The 22,056-nt window shown below is 48.7% G+C and overlaps 1 pseudogene; it reads left to right on the top strand.

Annotated features, from left to right (window-relative positions):
* The first annotated feature begins 1,317 nt into the window (after positions 1–1,317).
* On the top strand, positions 1,318–16,273 carry LOC127208598 (zinc finger CCCH domain-containing protein 15-like; annotated as a pseudogene).
* The last annotated feature ends 5,783 nt before the right edge of the window (positions 16,274–22,056 follow it).

The following is a 22,056-nucleotide window of genomic DNA, read 5'->3' as shown; positions in this document are numbered from 1 at the left end:
GTTTGTTTGTTTTACTTTATTTTGAAACAGTCTCAAAATGTAGCTCTGTCTGTCCTGAAACTGACTATGTAGACCAGGATGGCCTCAAACTCACAGAGATCTGTCTGCCCCTGCCTCAAGAGCGCTGAGATTAAAAGCGTGTGCCACTACACCCAGCTTAACACCACTGCAAATTTTATTTTTGTGTATGAATGTTTTGCCTGTTATGTATGCCTGTGCACCATGTACTTGCAGTGCCTAAAGTGGCCAGAAGAGGGCATCAGAGCCTTTGGAACTGGCATTCCAATTGTTAGTCACCAGGCAGGGACTGGGATCTGGACCCACGTTTTCTACAAGAGACAAGTGCTCATAACAATTGAGCCTCTCTCCAGGCCCTTACTCATGTTTTACAGTACCAGGATGAAGTCCTGGACTTATGCATTCTAGGCAAGTGTTCTGTCATTGAGCTACCCCCCAGCCCTCGGAGAGCACGCGTCTCCTCCCACACATCCGTCACTTCCCTCTCTCATAGTAACTCTGCTCATCTATGCACCAGGACCTGATGACCACTGCTGCTCAGAAGGAAAGGGAAGGAAGGGAAGTCAAGCCAGTTCAGGGGAGCGCACTTTCCCCATGGCACCTCATAACCTGCCAAGCTCTGGCCTTCTTCACGGTAACACAATTAACAGGTCAATCTGTCTGGTCCTTAAATCAGGAGGTAGAGGCAGGAAATTCAAGGTCATCCTCAGTTATGAGTTTAATGCCAGCCTGGGATACCTGAGGTCCTGGCTCAAGAGAAAAAAAAAAAGGCCGTTTTTGGCTTTAAGGATATCCAAGGCCCCATGGGTTCTGGACCTCATGGCTGCAGTTGGGCCACCATCTACAGGTCCTGTTGGACCCAACTCGGGAAGGGGGTCGCTGTGAGAGATCACTCAAGGCACAACGCACTGGTGCAAAAGCAAAGGTTTACTGTTGACGCGCCAGGGTCCCTCAGCACTCGAGAGGCCAAGGACCCCCAGTGACTGTTACAGGCTAGTTTTAAAGGCTAAAACCACAAAGCAGGTGGGGTTGCTTATCAAGTTAGACCATATGGACATTAGGACACCTGGCGTTGGGAGACCTCTTGCGGGGACTTGGGTGTGGGTCCCTAGGGTGGTTACTGGAAACCGTATGGGACCTCTGATATTTGGGAACTCGCATGTAGCTATTCTGGGAACTAGAGTGGAACTCCTGAGGCTAGCAGTAATGAGAACTGGGAGAAAGCCTCTGGGTAGGCAGGGCACACAAGCGTCTTACATTTTATAATTTTACAGTTTCTCAGTTCCCAGAGCTGTGGTGATGGACAGGGCTCAGCTGGTCGAGGGAGGCTGTTTGGGGACAGATGGCTACGGGTGGTATGGGTGGCCTGGAACAGTAGCATTGCCAGGCACAGTGAGTATTGAGGCAAGCAGGAGGGACGTGAAGGCTGTCACTCATCAGGAGTGGCCAACAGAACCCACGTCAGAAGGTACAAAGTGGAGCTGGAAAGAAATCAAAGAAAGGTGACAAGAAGAGAGAACTACAAGGACTAAAGGAGCCGTTCACATCTGTATTGGATGCACAGCACATCAGTAAAGGAGCCATTCACATCTGTATTGGATGCACAGCACATCAGTAAAGGAGCCGTTCACATCTGTATTGGATGCACAGCACATCAGTAAAGGGGCAAACCCCGAATCTGTCAGGTGAGCGCTCTTCAAACGAGGACAGTGCACTAAAGGGGCTGAGTGCGAGGAGTTCGCTCAGGACCTCATTTTGGAAAGAAAATGTGAAAAACAAAGTGTTTACATTGGTGCAAGAGATGATGGACTTGAAGACGACACTGCGGATAACTGGGATGAGAGACAGCCTGAAGAGGTGGAAAAGGAAAGGCACCGTAAGGCAGAAAAGAAAACAAACAAACAAAAAAACCAAGAACTCAAACAGCGAGCAAACCATTCCTTGAAGCTATTAAAAATAGCGTAGTATGGCTGGTTTGGGTGTGTCCTGGAGGTGGGGACAATTGCATGTATTGTCATGAACTCCCTTCTGGATTTGTGCTGAAAAAAGGCAAAAAGGAAGAAGAGAAAGAAGATGAGATTTCATTAGCTCTAATTGAAGAGAGTAGCGTCCAATGTTACCAACATCACTCTAGAATCTTTTCTTGAGTGGAACACAAGGAAAGGAAAAGAAAAGACTCACAAACCTGAACAGGTTATGGAGCGGCAGAAAGCAGTTAGAAAGAGTTCTAATCAGGAACAGCACCCGGTGATCGGCATCACGAGGTCCTTGAATTGCGCCCTGAGCTGGTTGGTGGTGAGGAGGAAGCTGATGCTACCTGTTACATCCAGGGCACAGCAGTAATGAGGCTGATGATTGTATGCATGTAAATGACATAGATTTAAGCTTGTGCATCCCCAGAGATGACCAGGAGACAGGTATCACACAGCCAAGCAGTCTTGAAAGATTCAGCACGTGGCTTCAGATAAAGATGAAAACAGATGAAGTGATTCTGGAGGCTGGAAACAGCAAACGAAGTGATTTGGACAAGGGTAACGAAGTGGAGGGGCAGGAAAATAGACAAAAAAAAAAAACCAGGGCCAATGAATGCTGCTCCTGTGGATGAAGATCTGTTCACTAGGAGAAGATATCGATGAACTAAAAGATTTAAGCAAAGGGCTGGAGAGATGCTCAGAGGTGAAGAGCACTGGCTGCTCTTCCAGAGGTCCTGAGTTCAGTTCCTAGCAACCACATGGTGGCTCACAACCATCTACAATGAGATCTGGTGCCCTCTTCTATCATGTAAGCAGAACAGTGTGTGTGTGTGTGTGTGTGTGTGTGTGTGTGTGTGTGTGTGTCTATTATATAAATACTTCTTTAAAAGACTTAGGCATACTTAATTTAGGAGAATGACACCAAACAAGTCAAGTATGATCAACATGAGTTGAAACTGGCCACCTTCAGGCTGGGCATGGTGGCGCACGCCTGTAGTCCCAGCACTCGGGAGGCAGAGGCAGGCAGATCGCTGTGAGTTCAAGGCCAGCCTAGTCTACAGTTGGCTACGTTCTTTGTTTTCCCACCTAGAATCAATAGGATGTTTATTTCCCATGACAGCTCTGGAGCAATACTGTCCTCCACAGAACGAATACTCTCCCTACATCCTGTCCTGTCTCCTGACGTTGACTACATCTTACGTGGAAGTGTAACACCTTTTCCAGGTTTTGTGTTTCACTGGAGATGTGTGTATTTCCAGGAACTACTTAAAATATGTTTCGTTTGGTGCCATTTTGGGCTTTTTGTTAATTTGGTTGGTTGGTTTTTCAAGACAGGCTTTCTCTGTGTGGCCCTGGCTGTCCTGGAACTCACTCTGTAGACCCTGGGTGAGACTTCCTTCCCTCCCGGCATGGTTTTCTTTCCCTCTTTCTTGCATGCCAAAAATCCTGTACCAGGTGAAATTGTGCCGCTGGGCATCTGCCCTGGGCACTGGTAAACCATGTGATGACACCTTTGACCAGCTTGTGCCAACTCATTTCTAGTTCCCCTAGCCCTCTAGGACACCATTGAATTGGGCTTGTGACTGATGTATTTCTCTCTTTACCCACCTAGGGGAACACAGTGCCCAACTCAGACCTCCAAGCTTTTTGGAGACACGCGGCTTCTAAATTGTCTCATTAAACCACACAAGCGATCAGAGGAACATACAAAACTTTCCCACCTACTCCTGCCTATCTCAGAGGGTGGGATTCCTCCCCCTTTCCCTGGCTTGGGACTCCCCCCTCGGTAAGTACCCAACACCAGTTGATTGGTGATTCTTTCCTTCCGGTTGACATAAATGCTTCTTGCTGTTCTTGCCAACCTATATCAAACCCTTCATCTAGGACCTTCTCCCCTGGGTGAGCTCCTCTCTCTGCTAACACAGTTTCTCTTCCTCCCCTCTCACTCATCCTCGAAATCCTAGCACTAAGCAATCATGTCTGCTCGGGCCAGGCTTTGGTCTCTGGCCAGTGCTGCCGAGCTCCAGGAACAGACTGCACCGATTTCGTTGAGTTACACCTTTCTCTGGGGGACTCTCCAACGGGTCACTGACTCTATCTTCCCTTCAGGTCCCTTCTGGGATGCCTTCCAGAGAATTTCAAATCTCTATGCCCAAATTAAGGGCTTCCAAGCTTATGCACCTCTGCAACCAAACTTGGCCTTACTATCCACTAAATGACAGATCCAAAGATGCAAAAGAGAACTTTTAGTTAGCACCGGGACTATTGCTCCAAAGGTCCTGAGTTCAATTCCAGCAACCATAAGGTGGCTCACAACCATCTATAATGAGATCTGATGCCCTCTTCTGGCCTGCAGGTGTACTTCAGGCAGAGTACTGTATACATAATAAATAAATAAATAAATAGATAAATAAATAAATCTTTAGTTAGCACTGGGGATCAGGTAAATGGAATGGGGCTCCCTGTGGTCAAGCCTGTTCTCTCTTCGCTCTCCCAACAGTTTCAAATCTATACTTAAAGGGAATTCGCTATTTAACTCTGTCTTCCTACCATATGTATGTTCCAGTATCCTAGCAGACTTCCTCCTACACTCAAGATAGCACCAAAGCAGCTATGCACAGGTGCTCCAGTCCAGCCTCACAGACGGTGCCAGCTGGACCTGCATTGTCCCTCCTAGCCACAGATGTTCTCAGACACTGGGCAGCAAGTACAACAGCCTGCTCTTCCTGGCCTTGGTCAACATTTCAGCCTTTTGACCCCCTGTTGGCACATGTCAGCAGGAAGCAGCTAAAGGCTATTGATTTCTTCCTCCCTTATCCATTTATTATCAACAAAGGCTGGACTGGTGTGCTTCAGACCCGGGCCGAACAGCTCCAGATTTTCCCAGCATTTCTCGGTCCCTGTCTGCTGCAGGACATGGCTGGCATACCCCGCCCTCTACCTTGAATTTTCCAGGACGATGACTTTTCCTTCCCCTTTACCATATAATCCAGACATTTTGCTGCCCTTGCTCTTTTTTTTTTTTTTTCCTTTCTCTTTTTCACTCTCTTGCCCTGCTCCCTTACATGACAGCCAAGAGCTGCTTCCAGTGAACCTACATTATACTTTAACTTACCTTGCATGCAAACTAGTCCAATGGTTTTTTGTTTTTGTTTTTTTTAATTATAGAAAAAGGGAGGAATGCTAGCTCACAGGTTGATCTGCTAGCCTGCCAGCCTCTAAGCTGCCTAGCAACATCTGACATTATCACCTGACACTGGATGTGTGCCAGACTATAAAAGGACCAACCCACCACTGTGCTCTCTCTCTTGCACTCTCCCTAAGGGGCCCTCTTTCCTTTCCCTTTCTCTCTCTCTCTCCAACTGCCTCTCTATCCTCATGGCCCACTCATGCATTAATTCCTCTCCCCAAGCTTCTATAATAGATCTCTCCGTATCAGATCTGTTGAGCCTTATTCTATTTATTTTTTAATCCTAACAGTATGTCTTAGGAGAGGCGAGGAACCCAGAGCAGGGAGCTCCTGACTGCTTTATTGAGCACAGTTCTGAGCCTTGGAAAGGGTTAACTCGGTCTAGGAAAATGACTTAAGCCCTTTTGGTCTGTCTCCCTCACAAGTGTATGAAGAGGGCATATGTGTACACTGGTTTTATTGGTGAAAAATCTGAGTCACTGTATAACAACTAAGAAAATTGCCCAGAGTCCTGCAGCTGGTGGGTGGCTGAGCTGGGATCTTAATCTGGGCAGTGTGCCTATGGAGACGTCTAAGCTCCTTCTTCATTAGTGCAGAGCCTTCAGCAACAAGAGAGAAATGGAAAACCCAGGAAACCCAAGACTCACAGCCGGCCAGTGAGAGTGGGTTCAGAAATACAAATGGTGCCCCACCCTAGTTGACTACTGTCTGCACCAGGGAGTTCAAGCCAGCATTAGTGAGAACCCAGGCGCTTGGGATATGGCTCCTTATCTTGTGTAACTGCAGACAGAGACCCCACTCTATCCAGACTCCCTCCCAGTCCCACCTCGAGGCTCTGTTCTTCAAAGCAACCCCTCAAACAGCCATTGGAATGGCGCAGAGGTGGCCACCAAGCCTGATAACCTGTTGGAGCCCAGGGACCCACATGGTGAAAGGAGGGAACTAATTCCTGAAAGTTGTCCTCTGACCCCGACACACATACACGGACACTCACAAGTTGCTACTCCACTCACCCGGATAAAATTTTTAAAAATTAAAGACCATCTTTTGACAGTAGGGATTTTGACTTAGTTGCTGGCGACAGGCAGAGAGGCATGGGTGCCACTACTCAGAGAGGAATACTGAGGTTGCTAAGACTCCAAGCTGTTGGAGCTCATGCCTTTGACCTTGCCTGCTATCTGTGTCCTTGAGGCATTTTGCCTGCTTCTGCCTGGTGGCTCAGCCTCCTAGGGAGGGTGAGAGTGCTGGGGGTCCACACCGATGAGTCACCCACCTTTTGTGTGTGTCATCTTCAGCTGCAGCTGGGAAGAGCAGGGGCAGGATGAACTAGAAATAATAATAGTGTTTTTCCCAGTCAGAGAAGGGCGTCGGCTCTCTAGCACCGTGGTGCCTCCGCCTCTGCCTCCACCCTCACCCTCCAGAGCCTCTGATCTCTTCTACCTCCAGGACATTTCATCCCTGGAGCCTGCTCACCCCCACCCCCCACCCCCGTGCCAGGCCTTCGTGGGTGGGCACAATTCCATCCCTATTTCCTGTACCATCTCCCTTAGTCCACTTTCTACAAGAAATGCGGGTAGAGCCCAGACATGCCTTGAGCAAACAAGGCTTTTGACAAAATGGAGAGATGACTAATTTAGCTGGGGGTGAGACTATACAAGTCTACTTTCTGCCCAGGTGTAGCTTTCTTGCTGTCTTTGAAAGTAACCGATACAATGCCCGTCCCACACTCAAGATCAAAGCTGGGGAAACCTTGCTGGCTTCAGCTGGAGACCATTTAGGGGCAGTGAATCAATGACTATGCAAGAAGGCTGTGCACTCTCCGTGGGGACCAAAAGCAAAGAACTGAAGAGGTGGGACTCATTCTAGATGAAAAGGAATGCGAGAAACATACCATCCAAACACAAAATGGATTCTGTCTCTACACTTGAACTGGGCTTATTAAGGCAGATATGTCGTACATCCAGTAACTGCAGTACCCAGGAGGCTGAGGCAGGAGGATTGTGAGTTCTGGCCACACTGATAATTCAAGACCGGCTACACACAGTGAGGCCTTGTACCCCTGGCCCCTGAAAAAATTGTTTCACATTATCACAGTGAATAGACAGGGTCTAGAATTTGAACCAGTAGTGGCTTGCTGATGCCAGTGAAGCATGTGATAGGGGCTGGTGACAGGGCGGCTCAGTGGTAAACACACCTGCCAACAAGCCTGCCACACTGAGTCTGATCCCTGGAGCCCACATCGTAGAAGGAAAGAACTGGTTCCTGAAAAGTGTCCTCTGATCTCCTCAGGCAAGCTGTGCCACTCACATCCATCTCCATGCAGACACCCTCCCCCAAATAAGTTTAACTTTAAAAATAATGGAGTCAGGCATGGTAGCACATGCCTTTAATTCCAGCACTCCAGAGGCAGAGGCAGAGGCAGAGGCAGGTCTGTTTCTGTGAATTCAAGGCCAGCCTGGTCTACAGAGTGAGTCCAGGACAGCCAGAGCTATATACAGAGAAACTCTGCCTCTAAAAACAAACAACAACAAAAACCCAACAACAAACAAACAAAAACAAAAAACAACCCTAAAACCAAAACCAAAAACAAAACAAAAAACATGATGCACAGCTAGGCAGTGGTTACACACACCCTTAATCCCAGCACTCAGGAGGCAGAGGCAGGCAGATCTCTGAGTTCAAGGCCAGCCTGGTCTACAGACCAAGTTCCAGGACAGCCAGGGCTACACTGAGAAACCCTGTCTTGAAAAACAAAACAACAAAACCATGATGTGCCCTGCCTCTCACCCATCAAAACACTGTACATCCTGTTGACTTTTTTTGTCTGACTGTGTTGGGTTTGGGGTAGAAGCTGAGGAAAACTCACTTCAAAGAGGAGCGGGCAAGCTTTAAGTCTTGTGTGCCTTAGTTTAGGTAATCCATTATTGGCTAACAGACAAATAGGAAACATTTGAAGAAGCTGGAGAGGAGGCTAGCTCTGAAGCCTTGTCCCTGTCAGTAAAATAGAGGTTGTTCTCCTAACAACGGGGAGAAGAGGTTTCCGTGCTAACCCTGCTGGTTCAAGCCCTGCCTGGGACATTTCCTTGCCTGTGACGCCACTGCATGCCTCAGACTCCTCGCCTAGCAGATGAAGTCACAGTGTTGGTGTATGGTGAAGGAATCGACACAGAACATGGCCCAGCATGTTCCAGGCGTGCAGGGAGCTGCGGCTTGGCTTACTGCTGCTGAGGTAGTTATTTTTGAAGGTTGGGAGGAAGGATGTTGCATGGTTTGTTTCAACTTTCTGTTTATCTGAGCAGATCTGGATTGTAGTGTTTTGGGAGACAGGTGTAAGGATCTCTGGGCTGTTCCTGTATTGTTTTGCTATAAGGCCCTGAAAAATATAAACTTCAAATAACTTTTTTGGGAGTATGGGGATGGGTCATGTCTATGTAGCACAAGACTTGAACTCTAAGTCCCCTGCTTTAGCCTTCCGAGTGCCAGCATGCCTGTTTTGTTGCTGTTTGTGATAAAAAGCCTTACTATACAATAGGTGTCAACCCGACACAGCCTAGATCGTCGGAGACAAAAACCTGAAGACCGGCCTGCATGTGACTGGGCTGCATGCCTGTCTGCGCTGACTGATGTAGGAGGTCCAGCCCACTGTGGGCAGCCCCATTCCTAGGCTCTATAAGGAACCAAGTTGAGCAGGAGCCAAAGAGCCTTTTCTCAGTGGTTTCTTCTCAAGTTCCTCAGTGATGGACTGTGGCCTGCCAGTGTAGGCTGAAAGAAACGCTCCCCTCCCCTCAGTTGCTTGAGTGTTTCATCAGAGCAACAGAAAGGAAGTGAGGACACCATTGCAGGCTCACCCAACACTAATGACACTCAGCTCCTCATCCCACACGCTGGAATCACGGTTGTCTCACTGCACTCTACGCAGGGCATTTAATGGGCTTACTTAGACATGGGTCACATCCCTCACACTTCACCATTTGAAGTGTACAGCTGGGTGGGTTTTTTGTTTTTGTTTTTTTAACTACATCCATGGAATTGGTGACTGTAACTACAATGGAGTTTGGGACCATTATCCACACTCAGGACACGGTTAGAGAGGCCGCAGGGGGACATTCTGAACCTGCTTATGGCTTTGCTATGACAAAAATATCTGCCACGGGGGTTGTTGCCTTTCCACCGGTGTGGAGTGTGGGGTGTGGGGTGACAGGCAGCCTAGAGGTGTCACCAGCACCATAAGGCACCAGCTGGTCCAGCTTCTAGTCACTGGGTTTACTGCAGTCATGTGAAGTGTATCTTTAGACAGTGTCGCCCACAAGCCTCACTGTGGCTCTCTCAGATCAACGATAACCTGTCAGTTTACTGTCCTCCTTCCTCCTCCAGAGGGTGGTGAAGGCTGTTACCAGGTTCCTGAAGGGACACTTAGGGACAGCCCATGGAACGAAAGGCAGCAAAGGAAAAGACATGCGACTAGTTTTAGGATGTCAGGCAGAGCCACAAGGAGCTGAGCTGAAGCAGGCAGGAAAGGGACTCATGAGTTGCTACCCGTCTCCCCCACCCCCACCCCCACCCGCCATCCCCTCCAGTGCCCAGTCTTGTGAGCTATAACAAGTTCTGGCAGATTTTCAGGGTGCAATGACCTGGGCCCACTCTGCCTCCTAAGTCTGTGGTTTCAACTGACATGCTCTGGGCCCGATCCCTTGGTCTGTATAGCATGCTTGTAGAGCCTGGTGGGCTCTGAGAGTCTGATGACATACACCCCCACCTCCACGGAGCGGGTACCCAGTAGGTAGCAAGCTCGCTCATGGACCCTTTGGATTGCAAGTCCTCTGGGCTGTCCCCCATAGGGAAACTCCAGCTAAGAGAGCACCTGACCCTGAAAGGAAAGGCCCTTGGAGGGGGAAAGGTTGAGGCAAGGCAGTATGGGTCAGGGGATTCCTAGCTGTAGGGAGAAGAACACAGCTCCAAATCTGGAAAGCCTAGATGCCTCGCAGGCAGCATTCTCCAGGGCCCTTCTTACCCATGGGCCTGGCCTGCTGTGATTCCCCTCCCCCCAAGCACGTATCCCCTAAGCTTGACTTCCAAATTACTCCAACCCTTTGCACTGCTCAAAGCTGCCTTCTTGGCATCTGTCAGACCCGAGCTGTGTGAGCCTGGAGGCTCCCTCCCTGATCTTTCTATTGCAGTCTCCAGGCCTCTTTCTTCCTCTCAGAGATGACATCGTGTCTTTCCCCTTTTGGGATGGCGGCCATGATGGCTGGTATCTCTTCCTAGGACTCGGCATATGCCTTCTAGATGGCTAGGTGGAGATTTATTTGGGGCCAGGCTGTGTCTTGGCTAGTCTTATTTGGAGGGGGTCTCGCAAGGGCCCTGGGGGCTCTTGATGGTCCCTCAGGCACTGCAAGGCAGGACAGGTCACTGTCCAGGACAGAGCTTGATGTTTGCTGTGATGTATTCTTGTGTCCACACTCTGCTGTCTCCAGCTCTGGGTAAGCTGGTTCCCGCTTGGCACCTCTCGAGGTAGGAGACGTAGGATGGGTGAGTTCTCTGACAGCAGGAGGCTGGAGGTGAGAGTGCATAGCAGATAGCCAAGGGCCTACAGAAGGTGAGGGCTCACGCCCTGTCTCAGAAGCCTGGCTGCCCCAGTGCCTTCCGGAAGAACTCCCCAAAGGCCCGATAGTCCAGTCACATGAAGAAAGGGGCTACGTCTCCCCACACTTGGGCCTTCATGGGTGTGGTCAGGCCAGGCTGTTAAATCAGCAACTACTAAACACCAACGTGGACTTCACCGAAGCAAGTAAATAGAATCTCATCCTTCTGAGACTTCCATTTAATGGGGTCGTGTTTGTTCATTCCCCTGGTCTGGCTGCTGGCCCATAAGCACTCATATGCTTGGGATAAACATTTACAGAGAATCGACCACCCCTGGTTACCCAGACGGAACTCATGGGCTCTGGTTCCTCAGAGGCTCCAGAGTCTGGTGGAGAGCAAAGGGTAAAGTGAGGTCATGTTAGGGTTGGGAGACTGGAGAAGACAGGGTTAAGAGGAGAGCTGGCTGCGCTGGAGGGATAGGATTAGGACATCGGGACATCGGGGCATATAGCACTGTGGAGGCCAAACTCGGGGGGCTACAGTAGTTTGAGGAAGAACTGGAGATGGAGGGCTGAAACCGACTGGAACCGCTCACTCTGTTCCCTCAGGAGTCAGGCGAACGCCCAGGGCAGCCCTGGCAACTCTGAAATGAGCTCCAGGAGTTCCACTCTGCCCAGGTTTCAGCCCTGTCTTATTTTCCTGTGTGGTGTATGAACACGGTCATGTGTGTGCACACGCATGTGGAGGCCTGAAGGCTATCACTCTTGGTTTTTGAGACGGGATCTCTCACAGAGGCAGAACCTCAGGAGTTCAGCAAGACTAGCAGGCCAATGAGCCCCAGGGATCCTCCTGTCTCTGGCCCCATTTTTGGATGTTTACACAAGTGACACTTTACTGACTATCTCTTAGCCCTCCCCATCCTGCCATTCCTGTTCCAGGTGCCGCCCAAGCAGGGCTCTGAGCAATGGCCATGTCTGCCAGCGCCCCAAGCCCACGCTACACATGGAAAATGTACTGTGCTGAATCCGCATCTCGCAGGGCCCACCTAGGCAGGTGGCCTTAGGGACAGGCAGCTGCTAGAGATTTTCAGGGCCTCTCAGTGTGCAGAGGGCAGCAGCAGCAGCAGCAGCAAGTCCTGTTATAGCACTTCACACCTGTGGCCCGGTGATCTCACAGCAGGCACCTGGTTGTCCATCACCTGGGCAAACAAGCTGCCAGGGATGTAGCAGTGGCAGAGCACTGGGTCACAGAGGGAGCATCTGGCTGGAATACACCATCACAGGGATGTACCACCTCTCACCTCACAGGCGCCTAGGCCAGCAGGAAGGCTGTTCCTTCATTCCAGATACCACTTCTTTCTGCCTGAGATCAGATCCTGCCAGAATCCAAAACCCCAGGACCCTTGTACCCCTAAACAGTCTAGAGCCAGTGCTGGGACCTGCTGCTGCCTTACCCTTCAGTGTTTGAGTGAGGAGGCTCTTAGCCTTGCCTAGTTTGGCTCTTTTCCCAGTGATTTTCCTTAATTATTTAATTTCCTGTTATTTTATGATTCCACATATTTTCTTATACATATATATGTAACAGATTTATAATATGAAATATCATTAGTTCTAGCATATATTGGATATAAATTAAACATATTATGTTAATATATTTAAGTACATATTAATATTATACATTATAATACTGTATATTAGTTTATTTTATGACAAGGAGATCTCTCAGACCCAACCATTTGCTAGTATGAAAATCTGGAGCTTGCCGTTTCTTTGCAGTTAGTAGTTTTCAGCATCTACTTGTTCACAAATGCCGTCCGTATTCCTTAGTTGCTTTTTGGGGAGAGCACAGAGCTGTCATGAGGGTCAAACATGGATGCCTAACACCAGCTGCGGCTATTCTAGCTAAACATGGTGTGTCATTATCTGTTTCAAATGATCCATTGAATCTGAAACTCAAGGACCAAAGAGATGGCTGAGGGGCTTAGAGCCAGTTCCACTCATCTGGAACACCTGAGTCTGGTTCCCAGCATCCAGGCGGGCAGCTCACAATCACCTGTAACTTCAGTGCCAGGGAATCTGCTGCCCACTTCTGGCCTCCGTGGGCACCTCCACACAGGTGGTGCATGCATGCACACACATGTATACGCACGCACATACGCCCATGCCCACACACATAAAATAAAAATATTTTGTAAAATAGAAAATCTAGGGACATCAAGATGACCAGGGGAGTGTCAGGAGGGCACTTGCTGCCAAACATAGTGAGCTGACTTCTACCCCAGGGCCCCACATGGTGGAAAGAGAGAACCAACTCCTGTAGTTGTCCTCTGCCTTCCATACAAGGACAGTGGCATATGCTTGCATCCCCAACATGCAAACAAATGATAAATGTTTAAAATATATATATATGTTTTAAAGAGGAAAAACAGACCTGCAGATGGCTTGGTGAGTAAGGCCTGCCTCAGGCCTCTTGCCCCAGCACTGAGGTTCAGACCGGCACCACCATGTCTGGCTGTTGCGTGCATGCTGGGCATTCAAACTCAGGCTCTCGCGCTTGTGCAGCAGGCACCGGCTAGCCATCCCCCCAGTCTCTTGCTTTATTGCCTTTGGTGGTGGGACTAGATGCCCATTCTACCACCAAGCTACCCCCTGATATTCTGAATGAGAGGCTATGCTCTTTCTCGCGCTGTATTTGTTTTGTAAGGCTGCCAAAACAAAACACCACAGACTGATTGCCTTAATTAATAGAAAACTATTTTCTCCAGCTTTAGGTGCTGGAAGTCCAAAACTGAGGTGTGGGCAAGACACCATCTTAAGAGAGGGACTCTGCCTCTAAAAAGAAGGTGGAAAGCAATGTAAACAGACATTTGGTCTCAGCTGGGCTGTGGTGGTGTATACCTTTAATCCCAACACTCAAGGAGGCAGAGGCAGGCGCATCTCTGTGAGTTCCAGGCCATCCTGGTCTACAGAGTTCCAGTACAGCTAAGGCTACCCAGAGAAAACCTGTCTCAAAAAAAAAAAAAAAAAAGACACTGGGTCTCAACCTCTGGTCTTCACACACACACACACACACACACACACTCAAATAATTTTTGAAATTGTTTCCATGTCCTGACTTTGGATAGGTTAAATAAAATACATTATTAAAATAAATTTCACTTGCATTTTAATTTTATTATTAATGGGTGCACATGTGTATATATGATGTGTGTGTATGCAGGTACACATGTGCCATGGCATTAGTGGAGGTTAGAGGACAATTTTTAGGAGTTATCTTCTTCTACCTCAGGATTTGGGGGCCAGATCAGATTGGCAAGATTGCAAGAGAAGTGCTTGGATTCACTCAGCTGTCTTGCAGGTTCTTTTTTCTCTTTAGACATTTTTTTAGACATTTATTATTTGTTTGCATGTTGGGGAGGCAAGCACATACCATTCTCCCTATACGAAGGGCAGAAGACAACTTTCAGGAGTTGGTTCTCTCTTTCCACTGTTTGGGGCCCTGGGGTAGAAGTCAGTCACTATGTTTGGCAGCAAGTGCCTTTACCCTCTGGGCTAACACACCTGGCTTCTTTTCACTTTTTTTTTTTTTTAAGATTTATTTATTTGTTATTATGTATACAATGCTGTCTTCATGTACACCTGCAGGCCAGAAGAGGGCATCAGATCACATTATAGATGGCCATGGGCCACCATGTGGTTGCTGGGAATTGAACTCAGGACCTCAGGAAGAGCAGTTGGTGCGCTTAACCTCTGAGCCATCTCTCCAGCTCTTCTTTTCACTTTTAATGAGGATCTGAGAAATATAAGTTTTCATGGGAGGTGCCCATCATATTTCTAAATATGCCTCATTTATCAAATGCTTGGCACAAAATAGGAGCTCAGGCATTGGCTGACACCTATCAGTGGTGGTGCATGCCTTTAATCCCAGCACTTGGGGCAGAGGCAGGTGGATCTCTATGAGCTGGAGGCCAGCCTGGTCTACAGAGTGAGTTCCAGGATGGCTAGGGCTATGTAGAGAAACCCTGTCTTGAAAAAACTATATATATTTAGAGTTTATATACTATATATTATAAACTATATATATAATAAATGCATGAGCTGAGGACTGAGGATGTAGCTGAGTGCTGGAGTACTTCCCTAGTCTTTGCAGGACTGGGCGCTCCAACTCTAGCACCGAAATAAATAGAGAGCGAGGAGGGAGGAAGGGGAGATGGAGGGAGGAAGGGGAGATGGAGGGAGGAAGGGGAGATGGAAGGAGTGGGGGAGCCAGACAGCTGGCCTGGTGCAGGATGCCTGCAGTTTCAGCTCTAAGAGGCTGAGACAGGAGGATGGAGAGCTTGCGGCCATCTTAGGATCCTGTCACTCAAATAAATCAGTTCATTAGCTAATAAGGTATTTTTCCTAGTTGCTACCATTTAAAAGTTCAGTGGCTGTCATTGGGAAATGACTGCAGGACAAGAATACTATATTCTCTTTGATTTCAGTGTGAATTTGATCATATTCAATTCATCTCAAGCATTTTTTTTGAAACAAAGATCTGAACTGAAATGAAATGAAACACTGTAATGACTTAATATATTAGGACAAAGTGACAGCCCCACTCACAGACTTAAAAATCACCTGTCATAGGTATGAGCATCATGGCCGCCAAGTAGCCACCGTTGTATGTGTCAGCTTGAGGACAGAGTGTGCCAACAGCAGGGCGGACCCCCCTCCAAGCCCTGGGCATTGTTAGGGGGACAGTTCTGGTCTCTCAGTCCCCGAGCAAACTCCTTCCCCAGGATGAACAAGCTGCAAAGTGGTCCAGGGACAGCACTGTGTCTACAGCTTCGAATCTCCCCCTCCTGATCCTCCCGTTCACTTCAGGGGTGCGCCTTGCCCGAGTTAGTCCTGCCATATTATAAAACATGGGGAATTTCAAACCTACACACACCTACACGGGGGCCAGAAACCTCCATACACGGTCCACCCCCAACCCCAGATGATCACCAGTCTGCGGCGAGTCACTGTTTTACACACGCTATGCTAGTTATTTTAAGTAAGTCTCTCAGAACATTCTACTTCAAATGTAAATGTTTAAACAGATATCTCTAAAAAAAATTTAACTCTGTGTGTATGAGTGCTTGCCTGCATGTATGTATGTACACCCCATGCATGCCTAGTGCCCACACAGGCCATAAAAAGACACTAAGTCCTCTGCAACTGGAGCTACCATGTGGGTGCTGGGGACTCTACAAGTTCAGTGGGTGTTCTTCTGAACTGTGGAGCCACTTTTCCAGCCCCCCAAGGAGAGTCCAGCTGATGCTTCTAGCCTTCATGGACGCCATCTGCTTCTGTGTAGATGGACGCTGATGGGCTTCTCCTGTGTCTGCTTCCAAAGCACCTCCTGCACGGAACGCTGTGCCCTGCTGTCTGTCACACGGCTGTGGGAAGTATGCCTGGGCTTGCATACTGGACGAGTGCAGCAGCTGCTGCTGCTGTGGGGTGCCCTGGATCCATGTCTAAAATAGTGATGCGTGAAAATCTGCATTTTTATTTTCACAACTCTGACCCACTCGCTAAACCTCTTCCTTTGGTACATTAGCTGATAATAAAAGTCACTGGCTTGGTTAACTAAAAAAGAAGTGTGTGTGTGTGTGTGTGTGTGTGTGTGTGTGTGTGCATTAGCTAGTTTTATGTATGTCAACTTGATACAAACTACAGTCATTTGAGAGGAGACAACCTCAATAAAGAAAATGCTCCTGCCGGCTGTGGTGGCACTCGCCTTTAATCCCAGCACTCAGGAAGCAGAGGCAGGCAGATCACTGTGAGTTTGAGACCAGCCTGGTCTACCAAGCAAGTGTAGGACAGCCAAGGCTACAGAAGGAAACCTGTCTCAAAAAACAAAAACAAAAACAAAAACAAAAACAAAAGGAAAGAAAGAAAAAAAGAAAAAGGAAGAAAGAAAATGCTCCCAGCCAGACACAGTGGCACATGCATGTAGTCCCAGCTCTCAGGGAGGCAGAGGCAGTCAGATCTCTGTGAGTTTGAGGCCAGCCTGGTCTACAGAGCAACTCCAGGACACCCAAGGTTACACAGAGAAACCCTGTCTCAAGAAAAAGAAAAAGAAATGCTTCCATAAGATTGTGGCTGCAGGTAAGCCTTTAAGGTATTTACTCAATTAGTGATTGATGCGGAGGGTTCAGTCCATTGTGGGCGGTGCCATTCCTGGGCTGGTAGTTCTATAAGAAAGAAGGCTGAGCAAGCCACGGTGAGCAAGTCAATAAATAGCATCTTCCCATGGCCTCTGCATCAGCTCCTGCCCCAGGTTCTTGCTGTGACTTGCAGTGATATGGAAGTATAAGCTGAATAAATCCTTCCCTCCCCGAGCTGCTTTGGTCATGGTGTTTCATCACAGCAACAGTAACTCTGGCCAGGTGATAGTGCATGTCTTTAATGCCAGCACTCGGGAGGCAGAGGCAGGCTGATTTCTGAGTTTGAGACCAGCCTGGTCTACAGAGTGAGTTCCAGGACAGCCAAGGCTACATAGAGAAGCCCTGTCTTGAAAAACAAACAAACAAAAAGTAACCCTGAATAACTATGTATATATATATATGTACATATGTCTGCATACATATACACAGATGCCTATATATATATATACACACACATACACACACACACACACACACACACACATATACAAATACATTATCAGTGTCCAAATCAGGCCTGAACCTTGAAATTATTTCTTGACTCTTTTTAGCATATACTTTAGAATATTTTAGAAATTTCCCTTAAAGAAAAACTTCTCAGAGGCTAGGGAGATAGCTCCGTGGTTAAGGCAGTGCTGAGCAGGTGTGAGACAGGGGCTTGAGTGCCCAGGTGGGTGTGAACAGGAGGCAGAGATTGTAGGAGACCTTGCCTCAATACATAAAGTGGAGCACAATGGAGGAAGACACCTCAGGCCTCCATCTGCATCTGTGCGCACAGTAAGAGTACGTGCACACACTTCTGTCCACAAACAAGAACGTGCACGCACGCGCGCGTGCATGTGCGCGGCCTTCGCCTGTGTGGCTTGGTGCCTCACTTCTTAGGAACAGACTAAAGTGGAGATGATGGACCAGGTCATGAAAGGCCTCCTTGTGTTCTCTGGGGAATCACCTTCAGGGGAGCTTGCCACAAAGTCATCCAGACAGGGGAGCAGCCCTACAACAGATGCTCACAACAAAGAGCTGAGGCCCCAGCCCACAGTTCAGTGAGTGGGCCATCTTGGGAAATGTATCCATAGGTCACCAGAAGTATTGACAAGACACATGTCTATAATCAAAACACTCTGGGTGCAGAGGCAGGAGCATCAAACCTTCAAGGCCAGCCGTGGCAACATCAAACCATATCTTTAAAAAAAAAAAAAAAAAAAAAAAAGCCGAGTGGTGGTGGCGCACACCTTTACTCCCAGCACTTGGGAGGCAGAGGCAGGTGGATCACTGAAAGTTCGAGGCCAGCCTGGTCTACAAAGCTACTCCAGGACAGCCAAGGCTACACAAAGAAATCTTGTTTCAGGGGAAAAAAAAAAAAAAAAAAAAGCACAAGGGTATAAAACTCCTGTGACCAAGCCCAACATAGCTGCTCCAGATTCTGTGTACAGTGTGTGGAAAACTCTTAGTGAGCCAGGGCAGATATTTACATTTTGTAGATAAGGAAAGGCCAGCTCAGAGAAGGTTAAGTCAAAGTCCCAAGCCTCCACGGCTGGCAAATGGCAATGCCAGGCTCCTGTGCTGCTCCAAGACCTTTGTCAGGGTGTCCTGAGTGGTCCACCAGCTTTGGCTCCATCTGGCTTCACCAGATGGAAGGTCCAGACTTGGATCCAGAGAACAGGACACTGTGCTAGGCTCAGCTGCCGAGAAAAGCCCAGGGATGGGCCTGAGGAAAGCTCCCAACGGACCTCAAAGTAACCCCAGCCTGATACGATGGTGGCTGTAAACGGTGCACAACTGAGTGTTCCGTTAGCTTTTCCTGGGGAGCTATGAGCTTCTGTTCACTTGCCTCAGATAGAGCACAGAGTACACTAAAAGGCAATTCCATCCAGGCCTAGCTTGGGGAACCAGTGAGCTTACGTGGCTTACTGACAGAAGCATGGCTGAGGGGATTACTTACAGGAGCAGGTAATCATGGTCCCAAACCAGTGCCATCAACAGAGAAGTCGCAGGCCAGTATGGATGCTCGCTTTCCTGTGGCTGCCCTGCTGGGATCCTCATTCAGATAACCTCTGCTCTTTGATACACTGTAGTGCAGCGGTTCTTAACCCTCGGAAAGCTGCGACCCTTTAACAACACAGTTCTCCCACAACACAGTTAATAACGCTCTTTCCCTGCTACTTCATAACTGCAATGTTGCTACTGCTATGAATCCTAATGTAGATACCTGACATGCAGGATGCTCTTACAACGCCCCTGTAAAGGAATAGTTCAACAACCCCACAGCTGAGAACCTCTGCTCTAGTGCCTCAGATAGAGCCGGGGCAGAATTGCATCCTACTGTAAGGGGGGAGTAGGGCAGAGGGGCTGCCGTCTCAGATGAGGGTCTAAGGACCCTTTCCATCCCCTCCCTCTGTCAAAGGCCACAGCCCCCTCTGGAAGGCCTCTTGTGGGTAGTAACAATCCTTGTGATAAAGAAGCAATGCAGTTCAGCCTGGATGGCAGCAGCGCACCGCACCCAGGCACTCATGAGACCCATCTCCACCGTGATTGGACAGTTTCCCAAGGATGCGCTTCTCTTTTCTTCTCTTCCCTTCCCTCCTTCTTTCCTTTCTCTCCTCTCCTTTTCCTTTAGTCAGGGCCTTATTATGTAGTCTGGCCCAGAACTCTCAATCCTCCGGCCTCAAGTGTCCCGAGTGCCCCGGTGACAGGTGTGGACTAGGCAAAGGCTGCATTTCTTCTGCTCCCTTAGCGAGGAAAAAACGCGGGCTTAGTGCCCTTTGTGGAAAACACAAGAGAATACAGCCTGGGGCTGCAGTACGGACTGCAGAGACCTGACGGGCAAGCACAAACCCCTGGGTTTCACTCATGTTGAGCCTCACAGAAAGTGGGTCCTGTGGTGCACGCCTGTCATCACAGCACTTGAGCAGGGAGGAAAGTCACTTATACTTGTGTTTTAGCATTCGGTGGTTTCCCCTCCCCCCAAATAAGCCTATTTAAAAGGAATGAGTATGTTACTATCAAAACCTAAAAGGCAACATCTGGCTCATAAAGCAAAGGGAACTGAGATATAAATGGGTAGAAAACAACACATGGCAGCTCAGGAGTGTCAGGTGCCAGTGAAGGGCCAGCAAGCCTTTCCTCTGGCTGTAAGGGGCCAAAAGCAGCCATAGATAAAACAGTGAAGCCATTCAGCAACCAGTGAGGCCTCCACCCCTTGAAAGAGAAGGTAGACTCTGTGTTTTACCTAGCTCATTTGGTAGAATTCACCAGCAGTTCCCATTGCACCGTCCAGGAAATTCCCCTGTGGCCAACTAATCTTCCCTTTGTGTTTAGGCCTAAGGCCCTTCTGGGAAGCAGCTGACAGGCTCAGCCTGGTGGCTAAGCAGGAAGGCCCAGGTGCAGGGCTTCTCCTCTGAGGTTAGTTGAGGCCTCTCTACTCCTAGCCCCAGCAAGTCCCTTCTTGTCCTAGTGCCTCTGGCACTCTGAAGAAGTGGGCACAGGGTCAGACTGGCCCACAACAGGCCTATAATTACCTTTATTGTTAATGAAAATCTGAGAAACCCCCCAGCCAGGCCCATTGGGAAGACCCTGGGGCAGATGTCACCATGGAGGAAGAAGGGGCTCAGAGAGAGGAAGTGAGCTGCAGGAGGAGAGCAACACTTCCTGCCTGTTTGTGGGGGAGAGAAAGCTAGGGCATAGGTCAAGCGGTTAGGGTCCTGCAAGTGCAGGGCTCCCAGCTGGCCATGTGGGATCAACCATGGTAAGACACCTGCTGCCTCAGTCACCTTCAGGAGCTGGCTAAGCCTCTGACTGCCCAAAATGTGGTTCCCACAGGATCAACACCTCCTGGGAGCTCACAAGGAAAGCAGAATGTCAGCTGGGCGGGTAGGCAGTGGTGGCCTTTAGTTCCAACATTTGGGAGGCAGAGGTAGGTGGGTCTCTGTGAGTCTGAGACCAGCCTGGTCCTACAGAGTGAGTTCTAGGACAGTTGGAGCTCCATAGTGCGACCTTGTCTCAAAAAGCCAAAACCAAAACAAAACAAAACAGAATCTCAGGTTGAAACCAACTACTGAAAACTCTGCACTATGGCACTCTCTGCTGGGTGACTTTAAGGCACTGACCTGTAAGTGCCTCAGTTTCCTCATCTGTGGAATGGGGGCAGAGTCTGGGAATCTGCAGTGCTTAGTAAAGTAGTCAACTGTGGTAAATGTTACCTACCTGTTTCCCTTTAAAAAAAAAAAAAAAAAAGCAGAGTCTCATGTAGCCCAGGCTAGCCTCAAACTCAATGTGTAGCTGAGGATGACCCTGAGCTCCTGAATCTCCTGCCTCTACCTCCCAAGTGCTGGGGTTATGGGTATGGGCTGCTGCGTCCTCTTCGTGCAGTGCTGGGGTGAAACCCAAGCTTCCTGCATGCTAGGCAGGCGTTCTACTAGCCACTGTCCCTTTTAAACTGTCACGTGTATTACTGTTACCACCAGTGACGCATTCTGAGCAACTGTGGGCTACTGCCAGCCTTTCTCGCTTTCTCCAGCACTGGGACGCATGAGACCCACTACGAAGCTGAGGAAGCTGAGGCTCAGGATCCAAGCGAGGAGGTCTGAGTCTTCTCTAAACTCTCAGGCAGGACTTCTTCTCCTGTGCCCATTACTTGATGTGTTCCCAACTCTGCGAAACACGTCTTGCTGTTGTCCCTATTTTCTTTTTTTAAATATATTTTATTAATTTATTCATATTACATCTCAATTGTTATCCTATCCCTTGTATCCTCCCATTCCTCCCTCCCTCCCATTTTCCCCTTACTCCCCTCCCCTATGTCTGTGACTGAGGGGGACCTCCTCCCCCTGTAAATGCTCATAGGGTATCAAGTCTTTTCTTGGTAGCCTGCTATCCTTCCTCTGAGTGCCACCAGGCCTCCTCATCCAGGGGACGTGGTCAAATATGGGGCACCTGCCTCTTCCAAGCCTAGACCACTAATGAACTCTTGGCCACCTGAGGCCAAAACCACAGACACTGGACTGGCTTGGGGGAAGACTGTGTTTCCTTCCAGCCTGCGCTCCCAGCTGTGGTTCATGGGCAGGAGCTGTGAGGTCAGCGATGGAGAGATCTGTGAATGG

The sequence above is a fragment of the Acomys russatus genome, chromosome 25 (genome assembly GCF_903995435.1).
Source record: "Acomys russatus chromosome 25, mAcoRus1.1, whole genome shotgun sequence".
Lineage (NCBI taxonomy): Eukaryota > Metazoa > Chordata > Mammalia > Rodentia > Muridae > Acomys > Acomys russatus.
Note: the sequence above shows the minus strand (reverse complement) of the source record. Positions and strands in the feature narration are given on the sequence as shown.